General features: G+C 41.2%; 1 protein-coding gene across 4 annotated transcripts in view; it reads right to left on the bottom strand.

The window, feature by feature from the left end:
* tead3b (TEA domain family member 3 b) overlaps nucleotides 1-1,102 on the bottom strand; it is a 59,350-nt gene extending 58,248 nt beyond the window's left edge. For all 4 annotated transcript variants that reach the window (XM_051711975.1, XM_051711977.1, XM_051711976.1 and 1 more), the window contains exons 1-2: nucleotides 958-1,102; nucleotides 487-562 (exon numbers count right to left, since the gene is read on the bottom strand). The gene's annotated coding sequence lies outside the window, so the exon portion shown is untranslated. The remainder of the gene's footprint in view (nucleotides 1-486; nucleotides 563-957) is intronic.
* Between the last annotated feature and the right edge of the window lie 13,979 nt (nucleotides 1,103-15,081).

The raw sequence follows: 15,081 nt of genomic DNA, 5'->3' as shown, positions 1-15,081 counted from the left end.
TACTTAATTGACGACATTTTTTTTTTTTTTTTGGACGAATAAACATTATTTTTTTTATTTATTTTTTTTAAGGTATAACCAAGGGTTTACAAATAAAAACCAGAAAAAAATAAAAATGTACAAAAGAAAAAAATATTTTTTTTTTCTTTTGACAAACAAGTTTGAATGACAGGATAAATAAATATGATAGAAGCCTGAAGGACAACATGGACATTTTTAAAGCAATAGGGGTAGTATGCTTAAATATCATAGTGAGTTGTGTCTTTAATCTTACTACATAGGTTACTGAGTCAACTTCTTACTTCTAGGGTATTTCACGTCACATGAAAACATTTGTAAATTAAAATTACATGTAAATTCCTTTATTTAGATCTATTTCTCTACTTCACGTCACCAATGTGATTGGAATCACTAAAATATTAAATAATGAAACTTTTCTGAGCCTGTTAAGTTTGGTCAATGTGACAAATATTATAACACACTTACCTGTTAACGTAAAGAAAGGAGTGATCGATCTCTCCAAACACGATTCTCGTTTCTTTCTCGTCCTCCCGTCAATACTCTGGAAAAATAAAATCTCTTATTTTCAAAGACAAGAGTTTGTGAAATCATGTTATCAAAGTCAAAAAGAGCTTGTGCATGAGAGCATGACATTTTCAACGTGCCACAATGGGAGCGGTAGATGAAACAATGTTTCAAACTTAAAATTGTTGTTCAAAGATGTTTAAGCAAAAAAACAAGTTCGCGGCTATCACTCTAAAATTGCCTTCCAAACTTTCACACATGCACAATTACAACATATCCACGAGGAACTGTGTCCCTCATCCCACCCAACGCAGGGAGTTCCGAGGAAAAATGCGAAATATGACAAAGATCCGAAAACTTCACTAGAGCGGCATGAAATCCGCGACAAAAACGCGATCAGACAAAGGGAACGAGTGAACGTAAAAAACTCACCTTTATTGGGAAAAACCTCTACCGATAGGAAAAGGACGAGGTTTATTTCTTTAAAGTTATATTTATCTTGGTGCTATTGTTTTCAGTAATATTTCTCCGGGTTTGACAGTAAAGGTGGAATGCGAAGTATGGGTTTGGTATGAAATTCACGCACTTCAGTGGGAAAACGAAGGAGGGAAAAAAGTTTAAGGAGGGGCCATTGTGAGCGTCAATCAACAGGACATGGGGCGGAGACTTCTCCATACGCCCCTCCCATTTGAGCTGCAAAGGAGAAAAGAAGCCACACTTGTTCCATTGTGCAGAGAAATGTTCTCAATGCCACACCATCGTTAGATTCATGCGATTATTTATTAGGGCCCAAGCACTGAAAGTGCGGAGGCCCTATTGTTCTTCTAAGGAGTATTATTATTATTATTATTATTATTATTAGGGCCCAAGCACTGAAAGTGCGGAGGCCCTATTGTTCTTCTAAGGAGTATTATTATTATTATTATTATTATTATTATTATTATTATTATTAGGGCCCAAGCACTGAAAGTGCAGAGACCCTATTGTTCTTCTAAGGAGTATTATTATTATTATTATTATTATTAGGGCCCAAGCACTGAAAGTGCAGAGGCCCTATTGTTCTTCTAAGAATTTTTCTTTACTCTGCTTCTTTTCAAGGTTTTCGGTACTTTGGGGGTACGTAACATGCGTGAAAACTCTTAAGTTTGCACACACATTAGATTCGTCGGCCATTAGGGCTTGGCAAAGTTGCAAGGGGGCTCTTTAATGCCACCTAGAAGATGGGCATGTTGGGGGGGGCTCTGTAGCACATCCCTTTTGAGCTACCGTCACCAAACTTTGTACACATATAGATCTCATCAAGCCGGACAACTTTCATGCTGACAGTCGTAAGTTCCGCCCAACAGGAAGTTGGCCATTTTGGATTGTTTGAAAAATGCATGCTCTGGAATTTGAAATACTCCTAAGGATTTCATGTTATGGGTAGCAAATGTGGGCGACATCGTGCCAAGACATTAACGATGTTAAATTGCGAATGGATTTTTGATATAGCGAACGGTGTTGCCATGGCGACGCGATAAATGAATGTAAAAAAAAAAAGGGAAACAGGAAGTGTCTGATTTCTTCTGCGTGCATCGTGTTATTTACATCAAAGTTGAGACGTATGTTTGGCCTTGCGGACTGAACACATTGATGTGGCTATTGTGGGTCACGGTCGTAGCGCCACCAACTGGTGGAAGGAAGTGTGGCATGTTTAACAGACTTTGAAATATCCCTCTTATATTTACCTGAATTGCCTTATATATTTTTAGAATAATGTCATGACATCTTACACAGTGTTGTCATGGCAATGCATTAAATGTCATTATTCTTTTTTATGTATATTCACATGTTTTTGAGGTACTTGGCATGCTTGAATTTTCATGATATATTGCACACACATCAGAGTTGTCGGCCATTAGGCCTGGGCAACAGTTAACACATGGGCGTGGCTGGGGAGCTATTTAGAGCCACCTTTTGACAAAAGTGGTGGGGTCAGTTTCTTGTACAGTCACCAAACTTGTGACATATATTGTTCTCAGCAAGCCAGATAACTTTCAAAATTACAGTCATTAGCTCCACCCACCAGGAAGTCGGCTATTTTGGATTGAATGTGTATTTTTTGAAAATTGCAGGCCCTGAACTTTTGAATACTCTTCCTTGGGGATTCATGTGACTGGCACCAAACAAGCAATATTATACCAAGACATTCGTTAGAATAATGTCAAGACACTGCTGATGTAAAATTGTAAAGGGATATTAGATATCTTAAATACTGTTGCCATTGCAAGTGAAAGCAGTTTTTAAAGTGAAATAAAAAAGCTATAGAAGTTTATTGTAATGAAAATGTACAGCACAAATGTTTTATTTTTTATATAAATAAAATATAATAAAAATATTAACTGAAATGTAAAAATACTAGAAAATCAAAGCCATATGTCTAACCCAGTTCTGAGTGGCAGTTACACTGAGATGCAGTACCAGAAATGTCTAGAAGGGATCCCTCTTTTTCGTACATTATGTATCGTCTAAGTATGTGTAACTACGCTCTTCAGTTAACTATGTTTATCAAAAGAATGACAGATAAAGTTAAAGATCCGTTTAAGATGGCTAGCAAAATCACAACATCATGCTCATGAACTGCTTTACATTTTTTTAACAATTTAAGTGTTAATTATACAGTATTAAGAAGATAGCAACATATGTAATGCAGTGATGTACTTGAAGAATCAAGAATGGGCGTTGAGCGCTCCTCGTTGCTGCGATTTCTGCTTTTTTCCAGTCGAATCCCATAGAAAAATGCAAAAAAATGTGTCCCCACTCAAGATATACATCCACTGAGGTGCGGATGCAATCTTTGTTAATTTAAATATAAAGTTTCATATGGCCAGATTAGAAATTTTAACCTCTTATGCAATGAGCAAATTAATTACGACTAGACCACCTAATCAGACTCCTTTTATCGGAGTTGATTGATGTACTTTTCCACTGACTTACAATATCTCATGACCGACAATAGCACACATAGAGATGAAGTTATAAAAAATGTTATGCTAAATATATATTTTAGAGCTTGAATTGATCATCAAGAAAGACTTTTTTTTATCAAAGCAGACTATTTAAAATAATATTTTTCTCGCACTCATCGTTGCTGTGCGACTGCAAACGCCGTGTATCATGAGCATGATGTTATTTTGCTAGCCATCTTAAACTGAATTTTAAATCTATATGTCGTTCTTTTCATAAACACAGTCAATGCTATAGATTCCAGGGGGGATGGGGCGGAGGTAACCCCACCCTGCCAATAATCAAAGCAAGCAAGTAAAATTTTTTTATAATTCCCACAAATTTTCCACAAAAAACGCAAACCTGAGGGAATCCCATCACTTTCCTTCATGTTTGACAGTGGCCAAAGAAATGCTTGAAAAGCCTGAAGCAGTCGCAGCATGTCCAAATGCACAGCTGCTGTTGTATCGTCTCCATAGTAACAGTGTAAGCATCTCCTCCACGTTGTGCATTCACTCTAAAATCCTTCTAAACTTTCACGGGACAGCAGACAGCACACATACATCACAGCTAGCATTTAATCTTCACCCTGCGTGCTGCGAATGAGACACAAAAACACACTTTGTACAAAGAATCCCTAACATTCACTTAAAATCCCCATTAGTTGTGTAATAAAATGTGATTAGAATTTGAAGTGTTATTAATACAGTAGGCTACAAATCTGAAAATGGCAATATATGCTGATCATTTGTATGCTGAAAGTAAATGTTCATAAATGTTTTTACTGATATAAAAATGTCTTATACAGATAAATGCAATATACATAATATGACAAAAATTGCAATTTTCATATATGTAACATGTTTTTTTAAACATTTGTTTTAAATGTGTACATAAATGCTCAAATATATTAACTCCTATTGTATTTGTTCGTATATGGCCAAATACCAGATTTAAATATCAGAGAATGTAATAATGGCAAAAGGCCTAATTACTGAATCCTCATTTGTGTTTTTAGCCTACAGATTTATTGTACGTCTAATTTAAACGTAGTATGTTTTCTTGCATTCTCTGAGGCAGAAAATGTTAATACAAAAATAATTAAGGGTCTTTCAATACCCACAGCTTTCACCTAAATGTATGGTACTTTTGTTTGGGGGTGGGGAAGGACCCAAAAGCAGAGATGACGGTTCAATGGTTTTATTAACAAAGTTCTCGATATCAAGATAAGGCGCACCCGGCGCCGGCTGCAGAAAGCTGAAATCCTGCGAGCCGCAATGGGCTAGTGAAGGGTGTATTCGTATGATAAATGTGTGCGTTGTGGAAGTCAGGAGCAATCCGAAGACAGTCTGTTGAAGCTGGTGTGGTACGAGGCAAAGCCCAGATGATATACTCCCTGAGACGCGGGCAGAGACCGAGGAATCCTCCTCCACATGAACTGGGCACAGAACTGGCGAGGGAGACAGCAAACAGGAAGGTAAACGCACCTCTACAGACAGGCAACCAACAAACACACAAGCATGCTCCAGCTACACAAGAGAGCACATTTAACATGACAGTGAACAATAAACTGGCAAAGAAAGAGGGGAGACACAAGGAATAAGTAGGGAGTGCAATCAGAGTGAAGCAGATGGTAACGGGCGAGTAAATCATTGCCGTGATCAGCGGATTCCCGAGATCGATCAGCATTCCCATGGAAATGCTGATCACGTGTGCCGGCTCCACCTGTGAGACACGAGGGAGAGAGAAAAATGAGTATGAGCCAGCACAAACGTCGGAACCGTGACAAATATTTGTTTGTTGGTAACCAGTTTGTAATTTTTGCTTTTAATAATTATTCTATGGACGGACATGCAGTATTCTAACCTAATTTATATCCTCATTTGCCCAGCATTCATTTAGAGGCTATTTAAACAGTTGTGCGTATGAATAACGATTGCAGACTCAAAGTGAATGTAGTTCATTTATTTTGACAGTGAACAGAGAAAAAATGCAACAGTAAAAGAAATTGAAACCTATTGCCACAGAACTGCAACGAAATTACAAGCCTAAATGACTTCTGTGCTCATATTAAAATCTACTTAGACTATCTTAACACCTAATGCCTTGAATTACATTTGTTAATTTAATTTAAAGCCATTTTAGGAATAAATAAAAATGTTAAATGACTTCATTACAATATATTCTTTAGATCTACATATTTCACAATAAATAACTATATTAAATTATAGTAAAAATGTAAAATTAATCAGTTAGCAAAAACATTTTAAATTACAATTAAAAATTGATTAATGAGACTGTCACTACATTTAGACAACATTATGCCAAGACATTGAAGATGCTAAATTGTGAAAAGAGTTTCACAAATATCGAATGGTGTTGCCATGGTGATGCACTAAATTAATGGCAAAAATAGGGAAACAGGAAGTGTCTCATATCTTCTGTGTGCACTGTGTGATTTAGATAAAAATTGAGATGTATGTTTTTTCTTTGGGGCTAATCACATGAATGTGGCTATTGTGGGTCACGGTCATAGTGCCACCAACTGGCAGCAGGAAGTGTGGCACTTACAACAGACTTTGAAATAGTCCTCTTACATTTACCCAAATCACTTCAAAATTGTTTAGACACTGCTGATGTAGAATTTTGAAGGGATGCTTGATAGCTTTAATAGTGTTGTCATGGCAATGAATTAAATTACATGAAGTTGTAGTCAAAATGGAATGGTGGCATATATATATTACACATTGTATGATTAGGGTCAAAGTTTACATTAATGTTGAGTTGTTGCTGTGCCCATCATGCATTGTTTTCCGAAAGCCAGAGAGGAAATGGACCCACGGTGCTTGGGCCTGTCATCGCTGCTTGCAGCTATATTTTATTATATTTTATTTTATTTTTGTCAAAGACAGGTCTGTATTAAGGTAAAGTGGACAGTCACACAAAACTGTTTTGAAATGGGTTGTATTATACTTATCCAATAAATATTAAATTTATCTGAATAATTAATAAATGTTATAATAGTGTCACTTGTCACTGTTTTAAGTCTACCTTACCTATTAAACATGTGTTTATATAATATACTAATAAATAAAAAGGTATATTCTAATATACTCAAATATCCTAAAGCAGTTACTAATAGGCTATAAAAGGAAAGTTTTAGCAAACAAGATAAAACAAAAATTCTGAATAAATTATACAGTGCATCCGGAAAGTATTCACAGCGCTTCACTTTTTCCACATTTTGTTATGTTACAGCCTTATTCCAAAATGGATTAAATTCATTATTTTCCTCAAAATTCTACAAACAATACCACATAATGACAATGTGAAAGAAGTTTGTTTGAAATCTTTGCAAATTTATTAAAAATAAAAAACGATGTACATCACATGTACATAAGTATTCACAGCCTTTGCTCAATACTTTGTTGAAGTACCTTTGGCACCAGTTACAGCCTCAAGTCTTTTTGAGTATGATACTACAAGCTTGGCACACCTATTTTTGGGCAGTTTCTCCCATTCTTCTTTGCAGGACCTCTCAAGCTCCATCAGGTTGGATGGGGAGCGTCGGTGTACAGCCATTTTCAGATCTCTCCAGAGATATTCAATCGGGTTCAAGTCTGGGCTCTGGCTGGGCCACTCAAGGACATTCACAGAGTTGTTCCGGAGCCACTCCTTTGTTATCTTGGCTGTGTGCTTAGGGTCGTTTTCCTATTGGAAGATGAACCTTCGCCCCAGTCTGAGGTCCAGAGCACTCTGGAGCAGGTTTTCATCAAGGATGTCTCTGTACATTGCTGCATTCATCTTTCCCTCGATCCTGACTACTCTCCCAGTTCCTGCCACTGAAAAACATCCCCACAGCATAATGCTGCCATCACCATGCTTCACTGTAGGGATGGTATTGGCCAGGTGATGAGCGGTGCCTGGTTTCCTCCAGACATGACACTTGCCATTCAGCCCAAAGAGTTCAATCTTTGTTTCTCATGGTCTGAGAGTCATTCAGGTGCCTTCTGGCAAACTCCAGGCGGGCTGTCATGTGCCTTTTACTGAGGAGTGACTTCCGTCTGGCCACTGTACCATACAGGCCTGATTGGTGGAGTGCTGCAGAGATGGTTGTTCTTCTGGAAGGTTCTCCTCTCTCCACAGAGAAATGCTGGAGCTCTGTCAGAGTGACCATCGGGTTCTTGGTCACCTCCCTGACTAAGGCCCTTCTCCCCCGATCGTTTGGCCGGGCGGCCAGCTCTAGGAAGAGTCCTGGTGGTTCCAAACTTCTTCCATTTACGGATGATGGAGGCCAATGTGCTCATTGGGACCTTCAATGCTGCAGAAATTTTTCTGTACCCTTCCCCAGATCTGTGCCACGATACAATCCTGTCTCGGAGGTCTACAGACAATTCCTTGGACTTCATGGCTTGGTTTGTGCTCTGACATGCACTGTTAACTGTGGGACCCTATATAGACAGGGGTGTGCCTTTCCAAATCATGTCCAATCAACTGAATTTACCACAGGTGGATTCCAATCAAGTTGTAGAAACATCTCAAGGATGATCAGTGGAAACAGGATGCACCTGAGCTCAATTTTGAGTGTCATGGCAAAGGCTGTGAATACTTATGTACATGTGATTTTTTTCATTTTTTATTTTTAATAAATATGCAAAGATTTCAAACAAACTTCTTTCACGTTGTCATTATGGGGTATTGTTTGTAGAATGTTGAGGAAAATAATGAATTTAATCCATTTTGGAATAAGGCTGTAACATAACAAAATGTGGAAAAAGTGAAGCACTGTGAATACTTTCGGGATGCACTGTAAGTTTCCCTTTAATGTACAGGATGTAACTTGTAGTGTTTTCAGCTTTAGTCAACTAGTATTGTTTATTAATTGTTTTTTTTCTATAGCTTTTAAAAACTTCTTTATGATCCAGTAACAATTTAAATAGTTTATTATTGCATTTAAAACAATTTGCAAAAGCAAGTGAATTTTCTTCTACTTTTTGTTTATATTATACACTAATAAAAATGTACATAATATAAATACTCATATACAGTATACTAAAACTTAAGTACTAATATACCATAAGAAAACTTTGGGCAAAAAAAAAAAAAAAATTCTTGAATAATTCATAAAGGTTTATGTATGCAATTTGTTTTTAGTGAGTTTAGTTTTAGTCGATGTGCCGAAACCCGGGAAAATTTTTTTGGTTGAAGATGGATGGAAGTCACCCCGTAGAGTCCTCCCAGTTGGCTGAGATCCTCCAAGCCCTCGCTGGCCTTCATCTGAACCACCAGCAAACCCTGCTTGAGCTCCAGCAAGATCAAGATCGCCGGTTTGTGGAGCTCCTACATGCTCAAGCAGAGGACGAGCAGGTGATCCGGAGCCTCCTCAGCCAGGAGGCGTCCCCAGCCGCGACCCCAGACACTCACATGCCGTTGCCCCCGCCTGCGCTACAGAAGATGGGACGGCGGATGACCCCGAGGCGTTCCTGGATTTGTTTGAGCGCACCGCCGAGATCTGGGGCTGGCCGCTTGGCCAGTGGGCGGCCCGACTTATTCCGCTGTTGTCCGGGGAAGCACAGCTCGCAGCTCAACAACTGCCGGCGAAGAGCCTCCTGGCTTATGGTGACCTGAAGAAAGCCATCTTGCAACGAGTTGGTCGGAGTCCAGAAGAGAATCGTCAACTCTTCCGGAGCCTGAAGCTAGAGAACTCCGACCGCCCGTTTGCCTTCGCCCAATGGCTCCACGACGCCTGCCGAAGATGGCTGCTAGCGGGGGACCGCGGCGTTGACGAGATCATCGACCAGGTGGTACTGGAGCAATTAATACTTCGACTGCCAAAAGGGACGGCGGAATGGGTCCAGTGCCACCATCCGGCGTCGCTGGAGGAAGCTGTCCGGCTTGCAGAGGACCATATGGCGGTGATCCCAAGGGCGGAAGAGCCCTCCTACTCTCACTCTCCTCCCCCTGTGTTTTCCCCTGTCTCATCCCCTACCCCTCTCTCCTCTCGTTCTGCTCTCTCCCCAGGGCCCATTCCTGCCCCATGCAGGTGAGGAGGTCTTCAGCCACTGAGACCAGCTCCCCAGGCGTGGGAGGCGACACCTCCCCCAACCCCGATGCCACGCCACTCTTCCTCTCAGGTGGGGGCGCCCGCCGACGCAAGTGCAGTCGTAGCACCTGGGCCAGCCTGCTGGAGGTGCGGGGACCCGGGCCACTTCCGGGATCAGTGTCCTCTGATGGAGCTGGGGATGGTGGTGCGGGTCTCTGACCTCCCGCAGGCTGCCCCCGACCTGGCCGGAGTGTACCGGATACCGGTAAGTGTCAAGGGGGGTACTCACCAAGCGTTGGTGGACATCGGATGTAATCAAACCACTATCCACCAACACTTGGTTCAACCCGAGGTTTTGGGCACAGCTAAAACGGTGAGGGTGAAGTGTGTGCACGGGGATATTCACAAGTATCCTGTGGTGACTCTGACGATTAAATTCCGGGGGAAAAAGCATAGAGTGGAGGCCGCGGTCAGCTCCCGCCTCACCCATCCGCTGATTTTGGGGACGGATTGGCCTGACTTTAGAGATTTATTGAAGGGAATTTGTGCGGATGGGTCCTGTACTAAATTAGGGAGATGTGCAATGTGCGATGCTCTGGCAGGGGAGGCGGAGCCGGGGACATCCTCGAAAGCTCCACGTCCTAATGACGAGAGCCCCTCCCCTTCTCAGGGAATTCCCTGAGGGAGATTTCCCTTTGGAGCAGTCGCGAGACGAAACCCTCAAACACGCCTTCGACCAAGTGAGAGTCATCGATGGTCAACGACTCCAGCCGGACATTGCCCTTTCATACCCCTATTTTGCAATTATAAATGAGTAGTTGTATAGAGTGACACAGGACGCTTAGACTAAAGAAGATACAACCCAACTTTTGATACCACGGAGCCGTCGGGAAATGGTATTCCAGGCGGCTCATTATAATAACAGGGCGGGTCACTTAGGAGAAAGAAAAACACTGAACCGTCTAATAGCCCGCTTCTATTGGCCGGGCATTGGCGGCGATGTCCGCAGGTGGTGTGCGTCAGCTGGTTAACCCACCAGCCACCACAAAAGCACCGTTGCGCCCTCTTCCATTGATCGAGGTCCCCTTTGAAATAATTGTAATGGACCTCGTCAGGCCATTAGAATGGTCAGCACGTGGACATTGTTTTGCACTGGTCCTAGTGGACTATGCAATGCGATATCCGGAAGCAGTGCCTCTTCGCAACATCTCAGCATGCAGTGTTGCGGAGGCACTCTTCAAAATAATCTCCCGGGTGGGGATTCCGAAAGAAATCCTCACCGATAAAGGCACAACATTTATGTCATGGACACTTTGCGAGCTCTACGAATTATTGAGCATTAAATCGATTCGCACCAGCGTGTACCATACTCAAACGGATGGCCTGGTGGAACGATTTCATAAAACCCTTAAAAACATGATTCGTAAATTCGTGCACGACGATGCTAGAAACTGGGATAAATGGCTCGACCCCCTGTTATTCACAGTACGAGAGGTCCCGCAAGCCTCCACTGTATGACAGGGGAACTCAGCTAAGGGGATTTGCACCGGGAGATAAAGTCCTTGTATTACTTCCCACATCAAGCTCTAAATTACTCGCCACGTGGCAAGGGCCCTTTGAGGTCACACGACGAGTGGGAGATCTCGATTATGAGGTTAAACGAACTGATAGAGGGGGCACACGTCAAATATACCACCTCAACCTCCTGAAATTGTGGAGGGAGGTGGTCCGGGTGACGTTGGCTATGGTAGTTCCAGTGAAGGCGGAGCTCAGACCCGAGGAGAATTCAAAACATAAACAGTTCACCCCGGTCACTTGCGGAGACCACCTCTCACCGAGTCAACTCGCGGAGGTTGCCAGGTTGCAACAGGAATTTGTGGATGTGTTCTCCCCTCTACCGGGTCGTACAATCCTCATTCACCACCACATCGAGACCGAGCCGGGGGTCATGGTACGTAGTCGCCCCTTCCGATTACCCAAACACAAAAAGAAAATCGTTCAGGAAGAATTGGATGGAATGCTCGATATGGGGGTAATAGAAGAATCCCACAGCGATTGGTCCAGCCCAGTTGTTCTAGTGCCTAAGAGCGACGGGTCTGTACGGTTCTGTGTGGATTAAAGGAAAGTCAACGCGATGTCTAAATTTGATGCGTATCCAATGCCTCGCGTTGATGAGTTGCTTGATCGGTTGGGCACTGCTCGATTTTATTTGACATTGGATTTGACGAAGGGTTATTGGCAGATACCCTTGACACCAATTTCCCTTGAAAAAACCGTCTTCTCCACACCGTTTGGATTACACCAGTTTGTGACACTTCCGTTCGGTTTGTTTGGGGTCCCGGCTACGTTTCAGTGTCTCATGGACCGAATTCTCAGACCACATTCTGCTTACGCCGCTGCCTATTTAGATGACATCATCATTTACAGCAATGATTGGCAGCGGCACATGCAGCATCTGAGGGCAGTTCTGAGGTCGCTGCGCCGAGCGGGACTCACAGCAAACCCAAAGAAGTGCGTGATTGGGCGGGTGGAGGTACGGTATCTGGGGTTTCACTTGGGCCATGGGCAGGTGTGCCCCAAATTGATAAGACAGCAGCGATTGAGACCTGCCCGAGGCCCAAGACCAAAAAGGGGGTGAGACAGTTCCTGGGGCTGGCTGGCTATAATAGAAGGTTCGCACCTAACTATTTGGACGTCACCAGCCCGCTGACTGATCTCACTAAAAAGGGAGCTCCAGACCCGGTACAGTGGACGGAGCAGTGTCAGCAGGCGTTCACGCAAGTTAAAGCCACACTTTGCGGAGGGCCGCTTTTACATTCACCTGATTTCTCTCTCCCTTTTGTTTTACAGACAGACGCTTCAGACAGGGAGCTGGGGGCCGTACTCTTGCAGGTGGTGGGGGGAGGAGCGCCCGGTGCTGTACATGAGCCATAAGCTCTCATTGAGGGAAACTAAGTACAGCACCATGGAAAAGGAGTGTTTCGCCATCAAGTGAGCGGTCCTCACTCTCTGATACTACCTGTTGGGGCGGGCCTTCACCCTCTGTTCCGATCACGCCCCGCTCCAATGGCTCCACCGCATGAAAGACACCAACGCGCGGATCACCCGTTGGTATCTAGCTCTTCAGCCGTTTAAGTTCAAGGTGGTCCACGGAATGGGAGCGCAGATGGCTGTTGCTGACTTCCTTTCCAGAAATGGGTGGGGAGTGGTAGGCAGGCCAGATGCCTCCCCGGCCTGAGTCGGGCAGTGGGGATATGTGGCAGCGGGGGCGTGGTCAAGCGTCTCTCCAGAGAGAGAGAAAGCGGTAAGGGCATTTGCACCTGAGCTAGATTATGTCTAACACCTGTCTCTAATTACAGTGAGCATGGGGAGAGCGGCATAAAAGAGCCACACCGCCAGCAGACGGGGGGAGAGAGACTGGCACAAGGAAGGCCACGGTGCTACAGAAGCTGTTGTGATTATTGTGTTATGAAGTTAGTGTTTAAGTAACTATTTGCCTGTGAAGCTGTTGTGTTTAAATAACTCTGTGCCTGAGAGACTGTTGAGTTTGTGAAACTGTAAGCATCAAGGTGGCCAAATTAAACGCTTACCTGAACCTGGTAACCTCGCTTCCCTGTTCTCCTTTCCACTGAACAGTGTTACAGTCGACTTTTATTTTTAATTATTGTTTTTTTTTTTCAACAGCATTTTAAAGCTTCTATATGATTCAGTAAAGATTTAAATAGTTCATAACTGCATTTAAAACAAGTTGCAACAGTAAATCAATTTTGTTCTACTACTATGTTTATATTATATACTAATAAAAAGGTATATACTAATATAATACTAACAGTATTAATATTAACAAGATAAAACAAATATTCTGGATAAATTATTTTTAATAATAAATTATATATTTAATAATATATATACAATAAACTTTCCTTTTTTGTACACCCATAAAAACATTTTAGCCTATTTTTAAAATACACTAATTTTAATGTCATACCAAAATTCCATCAAATTGAATGACCTAATATTTAACCAAATTAAATTAATTAAATTTACAATTATTATAAAAGGCTAAAATATTTTTTGAGTGTACGTAACTAATAGTGTTTTTAGTCATTTTCGGTTTAGTCAACTATTAATTTTTATTGGGTATTTTTTTTCAGTAGCATTTGAAAACTTCTATATAATAAGATTTAAGATTTCCAATAAGATTTAAATGGTTTATAACTACATTTAAAATGATTTGAAACAGTAAGTTTTTTTTAATTTTTATTCTACTACCTGTAATAAACTGTGTGGTTCTGAACCCCTTAGAAGGCCATCATCATCTTCATCATCGTCCAGGAATTCTAATAGAATCCATTCAGAATTCCAGAGCGATGAGTGTGAATGGCAAAACCTCTTCATCACCACTGTCTCAGGAGAGCAAAACAGTCAAAGTGAGTGATGTAATACTCTGGAAGCGAGCCTAAGATTATATTGCTCATTCTGTGAAATTCTGTTTTATGTACTGCTTTAACACACATCTTTACAGGCACAGAGCTCCGTCTATTGGTCAAACAGGAAACATGTGATTACAGTGCTGAGTAAAGTTTAACTAAGCCAAGTTAGAAAATTACAACAAGGCAATGGGGACAAAACAGAGAAGTAGTTAAAACTAAAACATCTGTCACAGCAAATACGTGGTAAACTTTCTAAGACCTACAAGTTTGGACAACCAACTGAGCAGGCTGGGACAGATCAGATCCCTGGCTGGTTCAAAGAATGGTCTCCAGTGTAATATCACAGCCAAAGCTGACTTTAAGGCGATAGTGGTTCTAGAGAGACTTTAATTCATGCGCAATCCATTCATACATTTTACCCCTTACAGTGGCTGTACTGTAAGATCTATATTTTTACCTTATTAGTTTTAGAGAGCAATTTAGAGTTAAACATGAACCAGCATTTGCAACACATTTTACTTCTAATGTAACTGTAATTAGTTTACTTCTAATGTGATGCATTTCCTAGAGAAACGTGGGGCTAGACTTTTTTATGGCAGTCCAAGTCCCTTGTAAAAGAATATCCTAAACTTAGCACATTTTTACAAACACTTTTATTTAATTTCAGTGTATTGCATTTTCCTACTTTTACATCCAAATAAATAAAAATAGAGGGAAATATTTCTATTGGATTTATTACTCCATGCCATAAGACAATTATGGGTTTTCATCAAATACATTCTACTGTATGTTATACAAGTAATATTTGCTACAAGAAGACTAATGACATATAAAAGGCAAAACAATTATACACCAAATGTTTAATAAACACTTGACAAAAAAAAAAAAAAAAAAAAAAAAATCATCAGTGATGTCAAGAAAAATTCCTGGTCCTATTTTACTTGAATATCAAAGAAACAAATAAAAAATTATATTTTGTATATAGAAAATACAGCCTACTTTTAGGGCCATAACATTATTTACATTATTACATTTTTTGTGACAGTTACAGCACAAAAAAATACCCCCCAGTTCTCACTACTGCATTGTGGAAGA

The sequence above is a fragment of the Myxocyprinus asiaticus genome, chromosome 12 (genome assembly GCF_019703515.2).
Source record: "Myxocyprinus asiaticus isolate MX2 ecotype Aquarium Trade chromosome 12, UBuf_Myxa_2, whole genome shotgun sequence".
NCBI lineage: Eukaryota > Metazoa > Chordata > Actinopteri > Cypriniformes > Catostomidae > Myxocyprinus > Myxocyprinus asiaticus.
This window is presented reverse-complemented; position numbering and strand designations above follow the sequence as displayed.